The sequence below is a fragment of the Rhincodon typus genome, chromosome 12 (assembly GCF_021869965.1).
Source record: "Rhincodon typus isolate 14 chromosome 12, sRhiTyp1.1, whole genome shotgun sequence".
Lineage (NCBI taxonomy): Eukaryota > Metazoa > Chordata > Chondrichthyes > Orectolobiformes > Rhincodontidae > Rhincodon > Rhincodon typus.
The window spans coordinates 61,707,536-61,731,927 of record NC_063343.1 but is presented as its reverse complement, the minus strand read 5'-3'; positions in this window follow the sequence as shown (position 1 = coordinate 61,731,927).

Here is a 24,392-nt window from a genome sequence, read left to right as displayed (position 1 = left end):
CTCCCTCAGTACTGACCCTCTGACAGTGCAGCGCTCCCTCATTGCACTAAAGTGTCACTTGAAATTGTATGCTTCAGTCTTTGTAATTTGCTCTGAAAAGACAAACTCGTGAATTGGAGGAAAAAGTGCTGCCCCCTGAATCACAGATGACAGATTTTGGTCACATTACTGACACCGCAATCTTTGGGTTCCACATTGCTGCTCTTGGCTGGTGACTGTTTCAGGTTAGTTCCTGAGTAAGAACATGTTGTTTTTGTGAACCAAATGTTGTGGCATCATCAATGAGCTGGTCATATCTTCCAGGCTGTTGTTTACAGCAGAATTGTCTCTCAACTTTTCTGTAGCCTTTTTCTGATATCAGCAGTCAGCATGGACTGGTTTCTATGGTGAAATGGGAACCCTGTTCATATTGACCCCTCAAGGGGATTGAGCCTGTGTTCCTGCCAGCTGACCTATCAGGTATTCAACGCTGGCAGATGGGTTAATAGCTTCAAGTGATACTTGAGTCCCCATTTGGACAGGAAGCCCTTTCTCCTTAAAGCTGCCGACTAAACACATTGTCTTCAGTTCCAATGGTGCCACTGGGAGCAATATCCAGTGATGGATTTGCAACAGGCTCTAATCACAAGGAGCCAGAGTGAAGTGTAAGTCATAGCTGGGTCCAGGTTGGTGTTGGTGGAGGTGTTAAAGGAAAGGGGTGTTGGAGTAGTCAGACCAGTTGGGACAGCGCCCCAACTGGGAGAGGAACAGGCTAGAGGAACCTCTGTTGTGTCCAGTTGTCTATCAAGAAAGTATCCCAAATTTCCCACTGCCTGTGCTGGTGAAGGTGCTGTGGTGCTGGGGACAGCAGGCCGTTGATGGGCACCGTTCCCGTGGCAAATTTATAGACATTCCCCTTTATGTTACCCCAGAACCAGAGTGACACCGTCAATAAAGAGCATGGGATCTTCAGAATAAAATCCAAATATCATGGATGTTGGAAATCTGAAATAAAAGCAGAAAGTGTTGCTGGTGAAACTCAACAGGTCTGGCCACATCTGCGGGGAGAGAAACAGAGTTCATGTTTCAAATTTGGTATGACACTTCTTTGGACTGTTAACTCGATTCAATTCAGCCGAACTGGACAGGGAAGGTTAACTCTGATTCTCTGTCCACAATGTTGCGAGTTTCTCCAGCACTTTCTGTTCTGATTTTATACACTGAGATCTTTAGTCCTGCGTTTATCACAGCTTCACATGCAGGAACTTGAGGATCCTCAAAGGCAGGTTTCACTTACTCCTGCGGCCCCAATGTTAACCTGACTTGTTGGCAGAAACAGTGCCTTGATGTGTCAGACTATTTTCTGCTCTGCCCTGCTTACTACTCTGCAGTCCTGATTCATTCTAAAATCAGGCTGGATGTTTCTGATTCAAACCTGCTCAGTCCCCCTTGAGTAAAATACAGCTCAGGTTCTTGTTTGATGTTCAGGTGCCTTGCAGGGATCCCTCACTATTAGCTTCGGAATCCTCCTGAAAATCAAGCCTTCACCCTCTGCTGTTTCTTATCAATGAGCTGACCCTTAGTGACATTGTCCAAAAACATGCTTTTCCAAACGTAATGTAATGACTTCCAGCAGGACCTTAAACTTTGGACATTTGGAATTCTCTTCCTAAATGTCTCTGACTCTTGTCTCCTCTTTCCTCCTTTAATTCAGCCTTAAAAGCTATTTCTTTGACCTTAGCACTGCTATCTCTGAAAGTAAGCTTGGTTTGATTTGATTTGATTTATTATTGTCACATGTACCTAGGTGCAGTGAAAAGGTTTGTTTTGTGTGCAGTACAGGCAGATCATACCATACAAAGTGCATTAGGGTAATAGAACAGAGTGAAGAATGCAATGTTACGGAGACTTAGAATTGAGGTTTAGAAGAGCAGAGCGATTATAAGATATATAAGAATAAGATCTGCTGTAGACAGCTCAAAAAATGTCACCATGGTCCAGCACTATTTGAATGCTAGTTGGCTGGATGCTGGCTTGTAATGCAGAGTGATCCCAACAGAATGAGTTCAATTTCTGCAACCAGCTGAAGTCCCTGTGAAGGATGGTCTTTTTCAATCTCGCCCATCATCTGAAGTGTTGTGACCCTCAGGTTAAACTGCCATCCATTATCTCTCTCTAATGCAGCCCTATGGCTTGGTAAGACTATGGCAACTCTGCAAATGCAGCTCAGAGTCAAAATTTTCCGAATGAAGCACCACGGGATATTTTGTTAAGTCAAAACGCAATATAACAGCAGGTTGTTGTTATTGTGTTGTTGTCTCTTACTTCACAACACATTGCTTCAAATCGCAGCTACAAATTCGCACAATGCCACCCTCATACTGACTGCTGGAGTTCTGCGTTCACAGTCATTAAACTCTCCTAACAGATACAGGGCAGATCCAATCCCTACAGGCCACACAGGATCCTTCCTTTGCCATGACAACACAGGAGTACGCAGACATCAGTACACTGCACCATTGCCTCTGCATCTGCTGCCAATCTGTTCGTACATAAAACTTGCATTTTGCCATTTCCATTCCCCCAAACACCCCCTCAACTCCCTGTCCACAGCTGGGTTAGACCATCCCTCTCCATGACATTGCATGATAAATGGAATGGGGAAGAGATTAATTTTCCCTTCATAATTTCCTGGATTACTTTTCCATCCCTTGGGTCTGTTTCTCTAATATGATGTTACTGTCATTCCTTGTTATTAATCCCCAAGGTCTGCTGAGTAATTCTAATAATTGAAAGTTATTATTAGGTGGATTTCTCCTCATCCCTCCCTCTTGGTTCTTTTCAGAATGATCAAAGTTCCATATTTGCTCATGTGTTGAATGCAGATCTCAAAACTACAGAATAACGTGACGCACCGCTCTGGTGCAATGCAGGTCTTGCCATGAGACAGGAACAAAGGCATGTTTTCGCAGTGAGGAGAAGATAATAAGGCATTCTTGCAAGTCTCCTGACTGCAAAACCCATGTTTGATGTGTCTGTCCTTTGTTGTCGCTTTACATTGTTCTCTCTCTCTCTCTTCAGCTTTCGAAATTTGGCTTTTATCACCACAGACCTTGCATCTTCCCCAGCTTCTTCAACACATAACTCTGGCTCCAAGTTTATATAATTGAGATTCTCAGAGTATGTGAGCCGCCCCCTCCTGTTCAAGGACAGTACAGGAGAAAGTGGGGAAACTGGGGGTGGGAATGCGTGATAAATATTCGGCCAGATTTTATGGGATGGTGTGTATCCTGCCTCCACAAACACCCCACACCCTACCCCTCGAAAACTCCTGGTAACCCACAGGATGGAAAACCAGTTGGGGACCTGCCCCTGGAACAGCCATTTTCCCCTGCAGTGATTTTATACCCAGCAGGGCAAATCAATAAAGCTGAAAGTGGCTTTTTAATCATGTCCTTTTATATTCTACAAAAAGAAAAATTTTTTAAAAGTCTGCAGTTTGGGGCATAACCCCTATGGGGTGACTTGCTGTTGAGCAGGGAGTGGTCCCTTTTTGGTTATCTTTGTAGTCACAAGAGATCAAAGCCCTGTCTGTTATAATTTGCCCCTTCTCCCCTTTGAAAAGCTGTTGTTTGAAGACCCTTTCGCATCTGTACGTGTGACATTCCCTGGGCCCCTCTGCCCAGCAAACCACTTTATTAACATCTGCAGCCAGTATCCATTGTATCAGCCCATTTGGTTGACAGTTTTGGGATTACAACGTCACAGTGCTTTCACGTTCTGACCCATGGTCATGCATTTGCTGCAATTGGATAGAACTTTGTTGAGACTGCCCCGGAACACTGAACGCAGTTTCAGTCTCCGTTTTAAGGAAGGACAGACGTACATTGGAGTCATTAGAGTGAAAGCTCACATGATTGGTTCTTGGATAGAGAAGGTTGTCCTATGAAACGTGGCTGAAGGGAGGCAAATTGGGTTGAAACTCTTTGGAGTTTAGAAGTGTTATATCTGTTTCTAGATTTGACCATAAGAGGAAACATCAATTCCACGTACATCCTGCCAATACCCCACAGGACCTTATACTTCACTCAAGTCACCTCTTACTCTTCTAACCTCGAACAGATACAAGCCTAACCTGTCCAACTTGTTGGAGTAAAATAGGCTGTGTGGATTAAATAAGGAAAAAGTGGCTCAGTAGTTAGCACTGCTGCCTCACAGTGCCAGGGACTTGGCTTGGGTTCCAGCCTCTGACAACTGTCTGTGTGGAGTTTGCACATTCTCCCCATGTCTGCGAGGGTTTCCTCCCAGGTGTTTCAGTTTCCTCCCACAGTCCAAAGATGTGCAGGTTAGGTGGATTGGTCATGTTAAATTGCCCATAGTTTCCAGGGATTTGCAGGCTAGTGGATAAGCAATGGGAAAGGCAGGGATGGGATAGGGGAGTGGGTCAGAGTGGGACGCTCTTTGGAGAGTCGCTGCGGATTCGATGGGCCGAATGGCTTGCTTCCACACTGTAAGAATTCTATGATTTAATGATGATTCTGAAGAGTAGACTTCGATTAATGAACCTTGTGCTAGATGCACCTTATATATCATAGAAGATAGTGTCAGCAGGAACCCGTAAATAATAATTAGAGAATAACATTCTAGAAAGGCTTTGGAGAGACAAGAGATGATAGATATTTTTAAGAAATGGGAAACAACAACATTTAGGCTAAGATTAATTGTTCCTTGATTGTGTGAAGGAGATGACATTGATGATGTTAACAGACAACCTAGAATAGACTTCTGTTTCTTATGTTTTTATGAAACAAAAGTGGAATTTGGATAATGAGATGCACATGTGTCAACAATTTGTATCAAGATACTGCCAATTCCTGTGCTCCTTACAGTTATTTGGGTTATCTCTCAAATGTGTTTTCCTGGCATATGCTTTAATAAATGATCAAAACCTCGTACTCAAAGATGCTGTGGTCAATTAATAGAAAATAACTGCAACACATCTTTCCTCATAAGACAATGTCCACTTTCTAGGTATTAACTGAGAAAAGCTCCCCTGCATTGTTCCCAACACATTATGCCTCACACACTGATTAGTTCAGCACTTGTTTTCCTTGTTAAATCTATTTTCTCTGCTGCCGGAGGAGACCAGAACAAGGAGTAATCGTTTTAATATTTGAGTCAAAAACTGTTCCGGGACAAAGTCAGGAAACACTTCTTCACGTTAAAAGGGTAGCAAAAATCCAAAACTTTCCCTACGAAACCTGTTGAGAATGGGCTCAATTGTAGTCTTTACAACTAGACTCCTGTTGAGAAAGGTTATGAACGATAATTGAGCACAAGGCATTTTTGGATATTCTGAGGTAGTGCAATGCACAACATAAACGTAGGTTATTTTCTGTCTTACTCTTCCTCTCTACTTATCATAAGTTTCCAGTTGTCTCTTTGAAAGAGCTACTGGACAGTGAATTAAGTTCAATGGTGAATTATTGAACAACAGTAAATATTGATTCTATGGGATTCTGTAATGAGTTACACACAGTGTTGCAGTGGTAATATCACTTGATTATTAATCAAGTGCTCCAGGCTAAGGCTCTGGGGTATGTCTTCAAATCTCATCGCTGTAACTGATGGAGCTTGAATTCAATAAAATCTGGAATTGAAGACTAGCTGCATTGACTAAGAATCTATTATCTGTCATTGTAAAATCCCATCGGGTTCACTACTATGCTTCTAGGGAAGGACATTCATCAGCCTTACCAAGACTAGCCTACCTGTGAGTGTGAGTGCAGGTCCACAGTAATTTGAATAAAGAACAAAAAGTGTTGGAGAAATTCAGCAGGTCTAGCAGCATAACTCAGCTGGTGCAGGAATGGAATCCATGCTGTTGGAATCACTGTACATCGCAAACTGACCTTCCAGCTAACTGAACGATATCTTCTAATTGATTGGGTTTTTATTTGTTCATGGAATGTGGGCATTGTTGGCTAGGCCCATCTCTAATTGCCGCCAAAAACCTGCTGGTGAACTGATATCTTGAATGGCTGCTGTTCATGGATGTACAATTGAAGGAACTGCAATAAAATCCCTCCATCTGCAATTCATTCAGCTCGTTCCTTCTACTCTCTGCCCTGGTTTATTGGCGCGACAAACCATAAGCATACTCTCATTGTTTCACTCACATGTGCTTTCTTTCTCTTTCCTAATTTACTTATTTTACATTGTTCAATTTTCCTTTGCCTGAAGTGGCTGCATTAGTGCAGTCCATGGTAATGTGTCACAACAGATTCTGGTCTCCAATCATCTTCGAAGGAAGGGTCACCGGATCCGAAACGTTAACTCTGACTTCTCTTGCAGATGCTGCCAGACCTGCTGAGCTTTTCCAGCAATCTCTATTTTTGTTTCTGATTTACAACACCCACTATTCTTTTGGTTTTTATTTGGAATTATGTTACTACTTCCCAGGGATGGTTAATTCGCATGTTGCTTTTAATTCCTTTATAACACTTTCTGCTTTCATTTCAAGAAACAGTTTATTCCAGAAAGAGTTATTGTTGATTCGTTCAATACATGAAGTTATTAAAGTTGTGGCATATACCTTGTCCCAGTACTTCCTACTGTATTGTTAGGTTTATATTAGCCATGATTGTTCTTCTTGTTTAATTTCACTCTGGACATCATTCACCAGAAAGATTTATCGTTGGGTGCCTTCCAATCATTGTCTCATATCTAGTCCACAGCCAAACTATCTCTTCTTTCAAGGCTCCCCATGGTTCAATTACAATTTTCCTACAGAATTTTTATTCAAACCCATCTGGGCCAGATTGCTTTTGAACTCTTTGAAATCAGCCTTCCTCCAGACAAAGCTTTGATGAAAGCAAAATACTCAGAGACAAGATATTTGGAAATGAAAGGTGATTGACCTGAAATGTTAAATAAATCAGAAACAAAAGCAGAAATTACTGGAAAAACTCAGCAGGTCTTGCAGTGCCTGTGAAGACAAAACTGAGTTAACATTTCGGGTCGAGTGACCCTTCCTCAGAACCTCCTGAAAAGTTAACTGAATACATTCTTTCCACTGATGCTGTCTGACCTGCTGAGAATTTTCAGCGTTTCATAGGATATATTTTTATACTGGGTTTTATTTATCCTCTTTCATAACTATTCTAACCCTGAGTAATGTTGAGAAAGGACACATTTTGTCAAAGGTGTCAGTTTTCCCTGTAAATTGGTATTCTTGTGAATTGTCCAATGAGTACGATGAAGATCCTGTCTCACAACGCCAGGGACCCAGGGTTCGATTTAAGCCTCAGGCAACTATCTGCATGGAGTTTATATTGGGCTGTAGGCTCCTAAGGCGGAATATAAGGTGCTGCTCCTCCAGTTTGTAGGTGTCACAATGACACCACCCGCATGGCCTTAACATGGATTTCACCAGTTGTAAAATCTCCCCACTCCCGGCCTCATTCCATGTCCAAACCACCCTCTCATCCCCGCCTCCTTGACCTGACACAACCTGTCCATCCTCTCTCCCACCTATCTGCTTCTCCCACCTCACTGACCAATCCCCACCAGTGCCTACCTGCACTCACCTATCACTATTCCACCTACCTTCCCCAGCCCCACCCCTCCTCTCTCTATTTATTTCAGAGCTCCCTTCCCCTCCCCCATTTCTGAAGAAGCGTCCCGACCCGAAACGTCAACTTTCCTTCTCCTCTGATTCTGCCTGGCCTGCTGTGTTCATCCAGCTCCACACTTTGTTTGTTTTTATCAGCAAGTTTCTGCTAACTAAAGATTGGCTTTTCCAGTACATCAGTGTGTGGATGGCAGCTTTGCAATATAGGGTGATACCCACAGTCGGGTAACCTCCCCTGCTGCATGCAGTCAACGAGGCGTCTCAACCTTGTTCTTTGCCTGCCGTGTGGTGGCCCTTGGATTAAACTCACCACCAGGTGTCTCTCTCTAATATGAGAGGCCTATGGTATTTCTCATCTTTTTCAACAATATTCAAGTTCTGCACCACCAAATACTTTACCTTATGCTATATTATGAATAATGATCAAATGAAATGGATATGCCCTGCTGAATGAGCAGAATGTGTCAATGCTAGAAACAAGCCGTCAATTAAACGACCATATGGATGATTGTGAGGACAAGAGGGGATTGTCATCGTGAGCAGCTCTAAGTAAAGGCCACTAGGATTTGTAAAGGTTGAAAGATTGGTCATGTTCTCACTGACAAGACCCAGCAGGTCACAGGAGAATGTCACTCTATCTTGCCCTGTATGTCTGTCTGTTGGCATTTACAAGCAGACAATGAAAGCATGTCCAATTAGTGAGCAAATCAGACTTTCTTCAATCAATAAAAGATCTGCTATTCGGCATCTGTCTGTCTAAGATATTTATCACCAAATGGGGGATGCATTTCCAGAAGGAGATGGGAAGAAACTGGATGAGAGGGAGGTAATGGCTGAAAGGAGGGGATCAGTGGGAGGAGGGGAGGGGAGGATATTAGGACCAGGTTAGGAAGGCTGATATATCTTCCTCCCTTTTAATTCTACCCCCCTCAGTCGGCTGCAACAATGAGTTATAATTGTGCTCTGTAAAAAGTAAATTAGAATGTAGCACAATTCAAAAGTAAGGAGTCAATTAAAAGGTTTACTTGAGTGAAAGAAAATAATTTTATTGCTTACTAATCCTGAGGAAAATTACAAAACCAAACAGACACAGAAATAAAGTTTAAAAAGGGAAGAGTGTCTATTGCAAAAAAGATCATAATTAAACAAACACAGAGAATGCTGGAGAAACTCAATAGGTCTGGTAACATCTGTGGAGACAGGAACATAGTTAACACTGCGAGTCCAGTATGACTCTAAGTTCAGAATGACTCTGTGTTCTGTTTCCTGATGCAAACAGCAAGTGTGTATAAGAGCTGAAAGTAGCTGCCACCGTATTTGGAGTGGACAAAGTGAATATTCCATGCTGTGAGGGAAATGGCTTACTTTTGAGTGATGTGAGCCCCTTCAAAGGGAGGTAGCATTATACAGACAGTGCAGAAAAAAACACCAGTGAACACTAAATGCTATATAGGATCTTTAGGCATTAACTTATTGTGTGGATTACAAGTCCTGGCCCCAAGCACTCCTGGCCACATTATGCAGTTTCAGGAATCAGTGACACTAATGGCTGTGATGCACTAGCATGTTATTGCACCTTGGTTCCCAAACCGTCTGAGGTTCCCCAGCCTATACATGCTACAGGAGCTGCTCACTTCACATGAACATGTAGCAATGTGTAACGCTAAGGATGGATAGGCTCTGTTCCTTCAAAGTTGCAGTTGTTGCCAGAAAAACATTCACAAACGCAACTGATAATGAGACGTGATCATTCATTTACTAATGTGAGAACATATTTACATTGAAGCACCACCAATACACTCTCAGAGCCTTCTTCTTTTCCCTCCCATCACATCCAGGGGCATCCCTGGCTCCTTGTGAGGAACGAGCAGGAGTGAGAGATCGTATGTCCCTGAATAGATCCAGCAGATGCTGAGGATGCTGGACCTGGGTCTCCACAGCAGCCATTGACCAGTCCACAGAGCAGACAGATACTCACTTGTCAGGTGCACTATGGTACAACAGCACGGATGCAGCACTATAAGCTCTGAGTTAGTTTGCCCAGGACATCCGACAAACCTACCTGCTGCTGGTGGGTCTTCTCGAGCACTCGAATGAAATTGTTCATCACGGACACCGTAGCTCCCTCTCCTGTCTGGGCCCTCAATTGCCAGTGACCTGGGGCACTTCTTCCTCAAGCAGCTGCAGAGACATGGCAGTAATGGGCTCAACAGCATGTGATCCCTGTTTTAATCCTCTTGGTAGTGCCCCTACCTGACCTGGTGGAGGGTGCAGGAAGCAGCTTTGCCAATGCATCCGCTGAGGGAGCTGTGGCTTTTTCCTCTGAGGTAGGGGAGTTGCCAGGCCACTCTCCAGGCTGTTGAGACTGTGCAGATATCTCTCATGGCTGCAGAAGATGAAAGGGAGAAGGGGTTGGAACAAGGGATTGAAACTCATGCACATTCACTGTGGTGAGAGTGGGAGAGCAACAGGGCAATGGACAATGCAGAAGGATTACTCTGGGAATAAAGGACCCATGTCGCTTTCTAAAAGTCATTTGTGGGATGTGAGTGTTGCTGGCTGGGCCAACACTTACTATCCCTAGTCGTCCTTGAGAAAGTGGTGGTGGTGACGTGCCATTTTGAACTGCTACAGTCCATGTGGTATAGATAATCCCACAATACTCTCAGGAAGGGAATTCCAGGATTTTGACCAGTGACATGAAGGAACAGTGATATATTTCCAAGTCAGGATGGGTGTGTGGCTTGAGGGGAAATTTGTAGGTCATAGTGTTCCCATGTATCTGCTGCTCTGGTCCTTCTGGATGGTAGTGATCATGGGTATTGTCTAAGGAGCTTTAGTGAGTTTCTGCAGTGCCCCTTGTAGAGAGTGTGCACACTGCTGCTACTGAGAGTTGATGGTGGAGGAAGTAGATGTTTGAGGATGTGGTTTCAGTCAAGTGGGCTGCTTTGTTGTGGATGGTGTCAAGGCTCTGGAGTGCCGTTGGAGCTGCATTCATCCAGGCAAGGCATTCCTGACTTGTGCCTTGTAGATGGTAGACAGGTTTCAGCCTTATCATTTGCAATGATGTGCGGAACTCCCTGATCATTGAGGGTGGGGATATTTGTGGAGCATCCTCCTTCAATGAATTGTCCACCACCATTCACTGATCAATTCTAATTATAAACATCTGTGGCTGAATAAATGAGTTTCTGTCCCAAAACCTTTACAAGGGCTAATTCTCATTGGGAAACCTATAGTGAAACCTGACAGGATCTTTAGGAAAATGTAACAATTTATAAATATTTCCTACATTAGATTTAAAATCTCAAAAACAGTCCCAAATGGAACCAAATGAGCCCACTGAAAAATAATAAGCCACTGCTGAACCATAATCCACTGATAATTTTCCAGAATCATCTTAAAACTATGATTTAACTGGAGCAGACAAGATTCATATTCTCCCTCATGCACAATGACCTAAATAAGTTGTGAACCCATCAGTTGCAGCCAATTCCCAAATTATAACATCCCAGCATCACACTTCAATTTTATGATTGACATTGCAGATATTCACAGCACAGTTTTGGCTCTTAACCCCATTTCTCTTTCTGCCCTCAGCCATAGTCATAGAGTCATAGAGATGTATAGCACAGAAACAGAGCTTCCAGTCCAACTCGTCCATGCTGACCAGATATCCTAAATTAATCTAGTCCGGTTTGCCAGCATTTGGCTCACATCCCTCTGAACGCTTCCTATTTATGTACCTTTTAAATGTTATAATTGTACCAACCTCCACCACTTCCACTGGCAGTTTATTCCACACCCACACCACCCTCTGCGTGAAAATGTTGCCCCTTAAGTCCCTTTTAAATCTTTCCCCTCTCACCTTAAACCTATGGCCTCTAGTTTTGGACTTCCCTACCCTGGGGAAAACGACCTTGGTTATTTACCTTATCCATGCCCCTCATGATTATATAAACCTCTATAAGGTCACCCCTTAGCCTTGGATACTTTAGGGAAAATATCCCCAGTCTATTCAGCCTCTACCTATAGCTCAGACCCTCCAATCCTGGCAACATCCTTGTAAATCTTTTCTGCACCTTTTCAAGTTTCACAATACCTTTCCTATAGCAGGGACCCAATTCTCCTCTACTCTCTTTCTTCAATGGCTAATCCCTCAATTCAATTCCCTGCTTTAGAAATCTGAAATTGTTTCCCAGGCAACAGGAAATTATTGCCAGGACATCAGTTGTTTGGAATTAATTATGAAGAATGTTATGGATTGGCAAGCACATTGACTCCTACAGGACTAGACACTGGAGGTCACATTGTAAAAAACAGAGTGGTGATATTGCTGCTGAACAACAAGTAATCTGGAGGTCTAGAGAATGCAGAGAACAAGTAACATTGACAGAGAGACAGGGCAGATTATAGATGGAAACTCTGAAATTTCAACCTGTAATTGCCTCAGTGACCTGGCATTAATTCCATTCAGACCAAACTAAAACGGGTACTGGAAATTTGAAACAAAAGCAAAAATTGCTGGACAAACGTTTGAAGAAGTGTCACTGGACTTGAAACATTAACGCTGCTTTGTCTGCACAGATGACACCAGACTCGATGAGTTTCCCCAGTGATTTCTGTTCTTGTTCTATTCAGATCAAGTAACCTTTCTACTTTGAGGATTGCCACCCTTTTAAACATACCCAGCTTATCTACTTTTGACCTATTCCAAATTGCCACCATCTTCCTTCTTCACTGCTAGATTGGAAATGGCCCTTTTTGTACTGAAGACAGCTGTAAAGCTTTCAGTTAGTCCCTTGTCTATGCCCTCTGCCTCCAAAAGTTTTCCTTTCAAATCAACCTCTTTAACTATTAAAAATTTATTATTATTAATCGATTGTTAACTATTGAACCTTTAACCATATTTTCATTACAAAGAGTAGGCACTACTTGAAGAAATGTGGAGCCACTACTGCAATTGGGCAGTAGATCTGACTGATGATTCCCATTTCTAACAGATGGTAAGGACTTATTCCATGGATTCACTTCAGTCACCATACATTTCTGTGGTTCTGACCTCTTGCCCATTGCTGACTTCCATTGCTCCATGATTGGCGGCCATTCCTTTACCTGCAAGGCTCTAACTCTGGAATTTCCTCCCTTCTCCCATCTTTCCTCCTTAAAACTAATCTGTTTGACCACCGTTTCAGAGTCTGCCTCACTATCTCCTCTTGTGGCTTGCTGTCTATTGTGAGTCTGATGAGATACCCCAGCAAAGTGCTTTGAAGCGGTTTTCCCACGCTAATGGCGCCGTATAAATACATTATGCTAGGATGGAATAATGTTGTCAATACATCACAGTGCCAAATCCTTGTGAACTCTATGCTGGGAAAGTACAGCTCCTGAGGTTAGTGGGAAATGGAAGGTGAGGAATCCTGTCCTTCCTTATTGGAAGGGGTCATTAAGTATTTGTTTGTTATGGCAAAGTCTCTATTTGCTTTGTCTCTTTGTCTGTCTTAATAATCTCATCAGGGACTCTTCCTGCTAACTTAGGAGAAATACTGACAGCCACCAAGGATAGAGCTGAGAATGTGTGTTTTAGAGGTAATTACCTCTCCTGTCGGAGTTGCCTGCAAAAAAAAAATTTGCAGCTAAGGTCTGACAAATTACTAGAAAATTACTTTCATCTTGTTTGAAATGGTGACCTGGAAAATTATCTCTGCTGGTAACAAAAGGAAGCTAGTACTGGTGAAGATTGGTATAAAGGGGGCTATCAGAGTTGGTTTGGTCCAGAGGAACTTTCACAGGCCATATACTTCACAGTTGAAGTCTTATTTTGTTGTCTTTTCTCTTGAGGATGACTGGAACGCATTGCAGATTTAATAGATTTGAGACAGACTGTGAGTGCCTCCTTTAAAACAGCTTTTCTGGTCTGAGACTGGGGTCTTGGCTCCTCATCAATGCCCAGTCCACCCTGCTGGAAAGCTGGGTACATCTCAGTTGTAATACTCCACTGTTCTCGCAATAGCTTCACAATATGAACACCTAGGTAGAATACCTGAGGGCACGTGGCACAGGAGCAGGATGCGGCTACACAGCTCCTCAAGTCTGCTGTCCCATTGGACTAATTCATGGCTGACCCCTGATGCAACACCATTTATCTGCCATTGCTTCAACAACCTTGTTACTCTTGCAAACCTATTGATCACAGCCTTCAATCGTTCACTTGATCCCCAGCATTCAAGACAACATTGAGTGCTCAGATTTATTGATTTATTTATCGCCACATCTATATATTTGTTACAAAATACAGTGAAAAGTGTTGTATAGTGTCGCCACTCTTCACCGCAACCTTAAAACACAGAAATATAATATATAAAGGCAGAAGAATAAAGAAATAAGGAAGAAGTGTTCAACTTTACAGTCCTTCTTGTTAAATGCTCTGCCATGGGCCATGGGCCTGGTGCCCAGACATACATCCCTTTACTGTGCTGCTGGAATGAAAGTTGCCACTTTTCAGCACCATCTTGACTCAACTGATGCCCACATCAATATGGACCTCAACAATGCAGACACCGCCGATGCCACCGGGTACTGCGTTGGTCCAAATGTGACGCCACCGCCACCATGAGCCTGCCCCCAGCCCACTTCGCTAATATACCTGCTGCTGATGCCACCAGGTCTTGTACTGGCCCTAAACTGGCCTCCACTCTCACTTCCATGAATGTTCACCAGATGCAGATGTTGCTTGGGAACCCAAACACACCTCCACCACAGGAGCCATGAGTTGGCGCTAGGACCACCTTGTCAAAGCAGAAGGCACCAGGAACCCAAACTTTCTCTAATTTCACTGCCTGGTGCCCATTCCAGTCTGTGCTGGGCCCACTCGCTGACCCCCAGGAGCCTGTGCTGGGCCCACTCGCCGACCTCCAGGAGTCTGTGCTGGGCCTATTCGCCGACCACCAGGAGTCTGTGCTGGGCCTATTTGCCGACCCCCAGGAGTCTTCGTTGGGCCCACTCGCCGACCCCCAGAAATCTGTGCTGGGCCTATTCGCCGACCCCAGGGGTCTGCGTTGGGCCCACTCGCCGACACCCAGGAGTCTGTGCTGGGCCTATTCGTCAACCCCCAGGAGTCTGCGCTGGGCCCACTTGCCGATCACCAGGAGTCTGCGTTGGGCCTATTCGCCGGCCCCCAGGAGTCTGCGTTGGGCCTATTCGCCGACCTCCAGGAGTCTGCGTTGGGCCTATTCGCCGACCCCCCAGGAGTCTGCGTTGGGCCTATTCGCCGACCCCCAGGAGTCTGCGTTGGGCCTATTCGCTGCTGCTGATGCAGTTGCCACAACTGAGTTGCGAACAAGAGGTAACTAAAATAGAGGAGAAAAGAAAAGAAAGAGAAAAGAGAGGAAGAAAAGAATGAAAAGTGGACAGAGCAGTCGAGCCCTGGATGCAGATTCTGTACTCCACGGCCACGAGGGAGCTGGTTGATTATTTGGATAGAAACAGTGTGCAAGAGTGTGGGGAAAAAGGCAGGAGATTGGCACTTGGCTCGTTTGAAGAATAAGATGAGCTGAATGGCCTCCTTCTGTGCTGTCACAATTCTGTGATGCTGTGCTTTATAGCCTCTGGGGAGGGAAGCTTAGTTTTAATTACACTCCTCAATCATCAAGCTCTAATATTAAGAAACTAATGTTCCTAGAATCCCTACAGTGTGGAAACATGCCATTTAGCCCAACAAGTCCACACTGGCTCTCCAAAGAACATCCCACCAAGAGTCACCACCCTACCTTATCCCTGCATTGCCAATGGCTAACCCACACAAGCCTGCACATCTCTGGATACTATGGGCAATTTCAGTATGGTCAATCCACCCTAACCTGCACATCTTTGGACTGTGGTAGGAAATCAGAGCACCAAACAGAAACCCACATAGACTCTGGGAGAATGTGTGAACTCCACACAGACGATCAGCCAAAGCTGGAATTGAACTGGGGTCCCTGGCACTGTGAGGCAGCAGTGCTAATCACTGAGCTACTGTGCTGCCCTAATGTTGTACCTCCTTGTGTTCCAGCATCACTGGGGGAGTATAGACCAATGGAACATTGTTCCTGCAATAGCAGGAAAATGGTGGGGGTTGGAGGGTTGGGGGCACTTGGTGCTGGTGAATTGGTTTTTGGTTTATCACATACCTGTTCAGGAGACAAAGAAATATGCTCAAATCTGGAATTGATCTGACATTAAAATATTCACATTTGATCCCACAGTCGGCGATACAATTGAACATTTTTAACCAAGTAACTGAGTGATCACCTTTGCTGCTAATGATGATAAATGATTCAACATGAAATAACGTGGGACGGCACGGTGGCTCAGTGGTTAGCACTGCTGCCTCACTGTACCAGGGACCCGGGTTTGATTTCACCCTCAGGTGACTGTCTGTGTGGAGTTTGCATAATCTCCCTGTGTCTGCGTGGGTTTCCTCTGGGTGCTTTGGTTTCCTCCCATAGTCCAAAGATGTGCAGCTAGGTGGATTGGTCATGCTAAATTGCCCGTAGTGTCCAGGGATGAGTAGGCTAGGTGGATTAGCCATGGGAAATGCAGGGTTTAGAAATGGGGTAGGGGATTGGATCTGGGTGGGATGCTGTTCGGAGGGTCAGTGTGGACTTGATGGGCTGAATGGCCTGCTAACACACTATAGGGATTCTATGAGATTTCGAGCACGTTGAACAAACAACACTGAGGAAAAACACGACAAGGACACTCTGTCAGTTTGGCTCAGTGTTGCCTTCCATGTCTCTTCACAGTCCAGAATTACCATCCAACAAAACATTCACACAATTTCCTCACCCTGCAGTGGTGAGGCTTCGCAACACAACACCAAGACAGTACTTCAGATCTGACTAGCCATTGGCTGCCTGAAACAAATCCAGAAACTCACAAACTGGTTCCTGGTGGAAGCAGGCCAGAAGACAAACAGCTAACTTGGTGTAAATTAAATCCAACTCAAAATATTTGACATTCCTTCTGCAGTACAGAAGGAGTGCTGTGCTATCGGAAGAGTAGTGCAGAGAGAGAGCTCTGGACTGCTACAGGGTCTCTACTGAAGTCATGCTGCACTGCTACAGCAGCGATAGTGAGGGAGTGATGGGTGGCTCAGGGATTAGCACTACTGCCTCACAGCGCCAGGGACATGGGTTCAATTCCAGCCTTGGACAACAGTCTGTGTGGAGTTTGCACATTGGCCGTGTGGATTTCCTCAGGGTGCTTCGGTATCCTCGCACAGTCTAAAGACGTGCAGGTTAGGTGGATTGGCCATGCCAAAGTGTCCAGGGGTGTTCAGGCTTGGTGGGTTAGTCAGGGGAAATGCAGTGTCACAGGTAAGGTCTAGGTGGGAAGGTCTTCAGAGGGTAGGTGTGAACTCGATGGGACAAATGGCCTGCTTCCACACTGTAGGGATTCTATTCTATGAAGTACTGCTGCTGCAGCAGTAAAACTGAGGGAGCGATGTACAGCCAGAGGGCAGCACTGATAGCACTGCATTGTTGGAGGGTCAGTATCAAAGCGGCATTGCACTGTCAGAGAAGAATAGAGGGAGCGCTGCACTGTCAGAGTCAATGTTGCTAGCAACATCCGTATCAAATGCAAGATTATAAAACACAGTCTGATTGAGCAGCAAGTATGAACTGGGGTAACGTGGAATACCTCCCTGCTTTTCATCACATTCTTTGCCTGAATCGACAGACGAGGGCTTGGTTTAGCACATCATCTGAAAGATGCTGACTGTGACAGTGCCTCACTCCTCATGAGCTGACTGTCCCACAGTGGCACTGGGAACTGAGGTGTGTTGTGGCCTCTGTGCTCATTTTACAGGGCAGCGTGTTCATCTGATGAATGGGTCAACTCTTCCCCTGGTTGGCAACAGCATATTATTCGCCCTGTTGATGTTTACAGGGACATGTCACATGCAACATGGCACATGTATTTGCCCCTAAAGGAACAGTCACTCAATTGAATGAGAAATATTTTGAGATATTCCTGAGAGATAAGATTCTAAATTAAGGGAGACCTAGTTAATATTGGAGTCTGTTTTATTCTGATAGCTTTCCTGTGAAGCGGCTCTGGTTGATGCCTGATGTTAAAAGTGTTTGCATAACTTCTTATTTTGATAACAGATTTCTAGAAAATACAAACATTGCATTCCAATTGATTGACAGACAATTCAGACTAATATTTCCGGCTGTTGGAATTGTCATCAACATCCACTATGGCTGTACTTCAATTTTAAATTCTCAACCTCGGTATCAGGCCATTTATTTGTGCTAACATGTTGAATTGTTCCAAAGATTATCGTCATTCTCTGCTGGTTTGCAGTTTAATACAGCAACTGTCGAAGCTCCAGCAGTGAAGGAGCCGGCGAGCAAATGGTCACTGAAGGGTGTTTGAGGTGGATACACAGTAGGCAATTTATCAGTGAGCAGTCTTAACAGACACTGACATTGACTGCAATATGTTGCCGATAAACAGCAATGCAGTATCGAGCTGACACCCCGAATTTCTATCCCTCCTGCCTACACTTTAGTGACAATTTAATTGAAAATGAAATGAACAGGAATAAAAGATCAATATTTTGGAGTGTAGATAACAACATATTTGTTTTTAATGGTTATGCAACAGCCACTTACTGAATTCAATCTCTTGTACATTTCTGTTCATGCCCCCAGACCAGCGCAGATGAACCATTTCCCAATCTGTTAGAGCCAATCATCAATTGAATAGGGATTTTTATTTAGTATTTTTCCCTTGCTATCTGGAGAAAAGCATTTTCTTTTTTAAAATCACGCAGTAATAGATCAGAGTCTTACAATTGTTATATAAGAACGACAGGGGTCTAATTGGGAATTGAGATGCTGCTAATTACTTTGCTGATTATTGAACTATAACGTGGCAACAGATACCACTGGGTCTGCAATTTTAATTCTCATATTCAGACAGGGAGTACAAGTAAACTTTCACCTGTGTGTCCTTGCTGCCAAGGTGCTAAGATGGAAGGCAGATTGTGATGGTTTCCAATAGGTTGCAAATTCTATGCTTACTGAAAGGTGGATGCTTGTTAGTGGGACATACAGATGAGAGAAACAAAGTGATGTCTAGAAAAGTTTTTTTTTTAACACAGTGGGTGGTTAGGATCTAGAATACACTGCCTGAGAATGTTGCAATGGTAGGTTCAGTTGATGCATTCAAAAAGGTACTATCTGAAAAGGAGATAACAAGGTGTAGAGCTGAATGAACACAGCAGGCTGAGCAGCATCAGAGGAGCAGGAAAGCTGATGTTTCGGGTCTGGACCCTTCTTCAGAAAATGCCAAGGTGTTAAGATGGAAAAGGCAGATTGTGATGATTTCCAACCTAACCACTCACTGTGTTAAAAAAAACTTTTCTAGACATCACTTTGTTTCTCTCCTCTGTATGTACCACTAACAAGCATCCACCTTTCAGTAAGCATAGATTTTGTAACCTATTGGAAATCAACACAATCTGCCTTCCATCTTAGCACCTTGGCATTTTCTAAAGAATGGTCCAGAACCGAAACGTCAGCTTTCCTGCTCCTCTGATGCTGCTTGGCCTGCTGTGTTCATCCAGCTTCACACCTTGTTATCTCAGATTCTCCAGCATCTGCAGTTCCTACTATCTCTTATCTGAAAAGGAACTGTGTGCAGGTCATTGGGAGAAGATGGGGGAACGACACACTGGATGTAGCTCATTCAGAGAGCCAGTGTAGACACAATGGGCAGATTGGCCTCCTATGTCATAAAAAGTTCTCAGATTCTGCAACCTGTGAAATTTCCACCAAAATTAGTTCAAGCGGTAAAACAGTTTTGCTGCTCTTGCAATGTCAAGACTAGAGTTTTTTCTTCTGATTGTACTTGAGTTGAGCGGCTTGTTAGGCTGTCGCAGAGTTGAGAGTCAATCACATTGCTGAGGGTCTGGAGTCACATTTCGGTCAAACCTGGTGAAGCATCAAACCTTAGAAATTAGGAGCAAGAGTAGGGTATTTGGCCCTTCGAGCCTGCTCTGCCATTCAATATGATCATGGCTGATCATCCAACTCTGTACCTTGTTCCCACTTTCCTTAGCCCTAAGAACTGTACCTAGAACAATATGCAAGAGCTTCTTAAAAACATTCACTGTTGTGGCCTCACAGCTTTCGGTGACAGAGAGTTCCAAGGCTCACCATTCTCTGGGTGAGGAAGCCCCTCCTCATCTCAATTCTGATTGACCTACCCCACGTTGTTAGACTGTGACCCCTGGCTCTGGACTCCCTGGTCATCAGGAACACCCTTCCTGTGTTTATCCAGGCTAGTCTGGTTAGAATTTTACAGGTTTCTATGAGATCCCTCATTCTTCTAAACTCCAGTGACTATATTCCTCATCAATCCAGTCTCTCTTCATATGTCGAATCAGTCTGGCAAACCTCTGTTGCAATCCCTCTATAGTCAGAACATCCTTCCTCAGATAAGGAGATAGTAGGAACTGCCAATGCTGGAGAATCTGAGATAACAAAGTGTAGAGGTGGATAAACATAGCAGACCAAGCAGCATCAGAGGAGCAGGAAAGCTGACGTTTCAGGTCTAGACCCTTCTTCAGAAAAAAGAAGGGTCTTTCTGAAGGAGAGTCTAGACCCGAAATATTAGCTTTCCTGCTCCTCTGATGCTGCTTGGCCTGCTGTGTTCATCCGGCTCTACACCTTGTTATCTCAGATAAGAAGATCTGAACACCTCATAGTATTCCAGGTGTGGACTAGCCAAAGACTTGTACATTTGCAGCAAAAGAATCCTACTCCCATACTCGAGGAAAACATACTTCCTTCTCTAAGGGAAGGGCATTAGCAAACCCGCTGGCTATTTACAACAAACGATGATAACTTCATTGTCACCATTACTGAGGCTAGCTTTTAATTCAAGGTTTACTAATTTTTATGTAAATTCCACCAATTATCATAGGGGGATTTGAACCCTTGCCCCACAGAACATCAGTCTGAGCCTTGGCCTAGTGACATTACCACCATTAGTTAAATGCTATAAGCTAAACATTACTTTTGTCAACAATCTATACTTTAAAATAGAGAAAAGAACATTCCTTGATTATATTTACAAAACATTGCTCACTCCAGAGAATTATTGTTTTCACAACAATCAGTCCATGGTAATGTTCTGCTCCCAATGGGTTCATGGTTTCCCATTTCACCAAGTGGTAATTTCAAGCAACCTTCTCCAGGTGCCTCACACAGTTTTCAAATCGACTATCAGCCTGATCCGACAATTCTTCTTCCCCCATTAATCTCCCAGATCCGTTAGGAGAATGCAGGATGCATCTCTTCCAGTACAGACTGCCACCCTCCAACATGTGGCTTTATAGAATTTTTGTTTTTATAGAATCCCTACAGTGTGGAAACAGGCCCTTTGGCCCTACAAGTCCACACTGACCCTCAGAGCATCCCACCCAGACCCATCCCCCTATAACCCACTTAATCTACACATTCCTGAACACTATGGGCAATTTAGCATGGCCAATCCACCTAACCTGCACATCTATTGGACTGTGGAAGGAAACCCATGCAGACACAGGGAGAACGTGCAAACTCCACACAGACAGTGGCCCAAGGGTGGAATCGAACCTGAGTCCCTGGCACTGTGAGGCAGCAGTGCTAACCACTGAGCCACTGTGCTGCCCTTTTTTTCTGCCGGCTACACCAACTGTTGTTCTTTTCCTGCTTCTCTTTTCTCTTCTGGCTGAAGTCCCACAGTCAGCAAATCTATTTACTGTTAGCACCGCTGCCCTTGCCCTTTGCCCTCTGGTCTGAGGGCTTCACACATTGTTCAGTAGGTGCCCAGACTTAGCCAGGCTGATTATTAGGCAGCATTACAATAGTGTGATTAGGAGGTGGTAGCCTAGTGGTGTCATTGCTGACTGTTAACCCAACAAGCCATATTCTGGGGACATGGGCTCAAATCCTGCTATTGCATCTGGTGGAATTATTGAATTCAATAAAGAACATTTGGAAATAGGAGTCTAATGATGACCATTGTCAATTGTCTGGAAAACTCACCTGGTTCACTAATGTCCCTCAGAGAAGGAAATCTGCCATTTTTACCTGGTCTGGCCTACATGTGACTCCAGACTCACAGCCATGTGGCTGACTCCTAACAGCCCTCTGGGTAATTAGGGATTGGCCTGGTCAGCAACACCCACGTTGCCTGTAAATGAATAAAAAATGTCACATGACACCCTTCATTTTTTACTTAAATTTAAGGAACAAGTTCAAAACACATAAATTCCATGGTTTTAACACTAAATCTGTGGCTTTGTACTGATTTTTATTGGACAGTACAGGAGAAAGGAATAATTCTATGCCATCACTTTGATTCAGAGTTTACCGTCTCACCTTAAAGTCAGACAGTTGTAGGTTCAACCCAAATTTAGCGGAATGCATGAGAACTTAAATCAAGCTTTATGGACTGGCACTCCAGAGCATTGCAGAAGAAGTGTTGGTGGTAATTACCCAGAAATTCAGTCATACTTTCCTGTTAAAAGTTCGTCTTTCAGATGAGATTTCAGATTCACATTAATTCCAAAGAGACTCAGTCAATCCATAATCAGATACCTTTATCTTCCATCTTTCAAGCTGTTCAGTTCGTCAGATATGGAAATTATAGTTTTTTGAAAAGCTTCCCCACCTCTAGTTGCTGTGTAACTGCCTGGCATGTCTTTCCTCACTGTATTAAACAAGTCAGTAACATATCTAATCCACCAGACTTCTGGCACCACTCCTGTACCTAAGGAAGACTGGCCTAGAATCTCCACAATTTCTAGCCTTATTTCCCTCAGTAATCTATGATTCATAATAAAGATATGGCTGAGCCTGTGAGGCTTGTAATGATATAATTGCAACCTCAATAGTCATGTGATAAGACTCTACTAGGAGGTTGGAACTTCTGAACTCTGTGATTGGAGATGTGTAGCCTTACCATCATATACTTATTGTTAATAAATGCTGTTTAAAAGAAATCTGTCAGTGAGGCCTGATCTTATGTGAAAAACAAAATAACCCATAATAAAACATGATGGCAGTCGTGGGAGACACCATTTTGGGGTAAATGTTGCTTTTCTCAGAGAAATCCAAAGAGCTATGAGGCAACATTGAACAATCAAAGTTGAGGAAGCTCAAGAATGAAAACCCACAGAAGGATTCCTGAATATGGTGAGGTGAAGATGTAACTGAAGCATGGTAAAGGGTTTGAAGGCTTACTCGAGGTGAAGTAAAGTGAAGGCATACTCTGAAATGGCAGTACGCCTGTGCCAGCCAAGCAATCCTTGCCCTTTCTGAAACCCTTTGATACTGCAGAAGGACTGATTCAAGCACTTAAATGGGAGTTGTGGACCTCCAAATCTATAGAACCATCTCAGGTCTCTATTTGGTGCAGCAACAGCTTCTGATAAATGCTTGCTTCTGGACATTGTGAGCCATTACTAAGGAGATTCTTATCAAGTGAGATATAGATGAAACTTCAGCAGATTTTGGTCCATCTATTAACCTTTAATGCTAATTTTAATTATAAAAATCATGATATTAAACACATATAGTCCAACTAGAGGTCATAGCAGGCAGGGTCATGGCAGGCAGGTGCATTCCATTGAGGATTTATGACATGTGGCTAATTAATATAATGATGCAGCATTGAGTGTTCAGCAAACTCAAATTGTTGGTGGCATACGCTGTCATATTTTGCAGTGTGAACAAGGCCTGGTATTAAATTAGATTGTCCCATATATGAGGCATGCTGAGCACAAAGCATGGAGCTGGGGGAAGTCAGCATCAACCTAAATCTGAGGCTCAGTCAAAGCCTATCAGTTGACTAGTCCAAATGTAGAATCACTTTAGAATCCCTTTAGAGTATCCTTTATTGTCACTTGTACTACAATATAGAAGTATAGGAGTACAATGAAAAGTTTTTACAATGGCAGCCTTTTAATAGCGGCATCTTGGGTACAAGTACCTAGGTACAAATCTTACAGAGTAAATAAAATACTGGTCTGACATAAAGGCGATTAAAGCAAAGCTTAAGCATTACTTACAAGAGTTAGTCATAACATGGTGAAAAGATTTTAAATTACAGTCCTATAACAGCAGCTCAGCATGTGTCACCAGGCCCAAGTCCAGCAATCGTCCCACATCGCTCCAGCCTCCAGTCTGCTCCTCACCGGCACTCAGCAGCAACCAGGTAAGTCGTGCTGTACCAGGATTCATACCTCAGCCCCTCCATCGCTCCAGGGCTCGGCTCCCCTCTGTTGCTGCCTTGGGCCATCTCTCCCGCAATCACTGTCAGTCGTCTCGGGCTCTTGCTCCCGCATGCTCCCACTCTCGCCCCTGGGATATTTTGCCTGCATGATGCTCTGGGGCTGCTTTCCCTCGTGCTGCTGCAGGGCTCATCCCTGAGCTGCTCTGGGACTCACAGCCCTCGTGCTGCTGCAGGGCTCTTCTCCGTGCTGCTCTGGGTCTCACAGCCCTCGTGCTGCTGCAGGGGTCTTCTCCATGCTGCTCTGGGTCTCACAGCCCTCGTGCTGCTGTGGAGCTCTTCTCCGTGCTGCTCTGGGTCTCACAGCCCTCGTGCCACTGCAGGGCTCATCCCTGAGCTGCTCTGGGGCTCACAGCGATCGTGCTGCTGCAGGGCTCTTCCCTGCGCTGCTCTGGGACTCACAGCTCTCATGCCACTGCAGGGCTCATCCCCGAGCTGCTCTGGG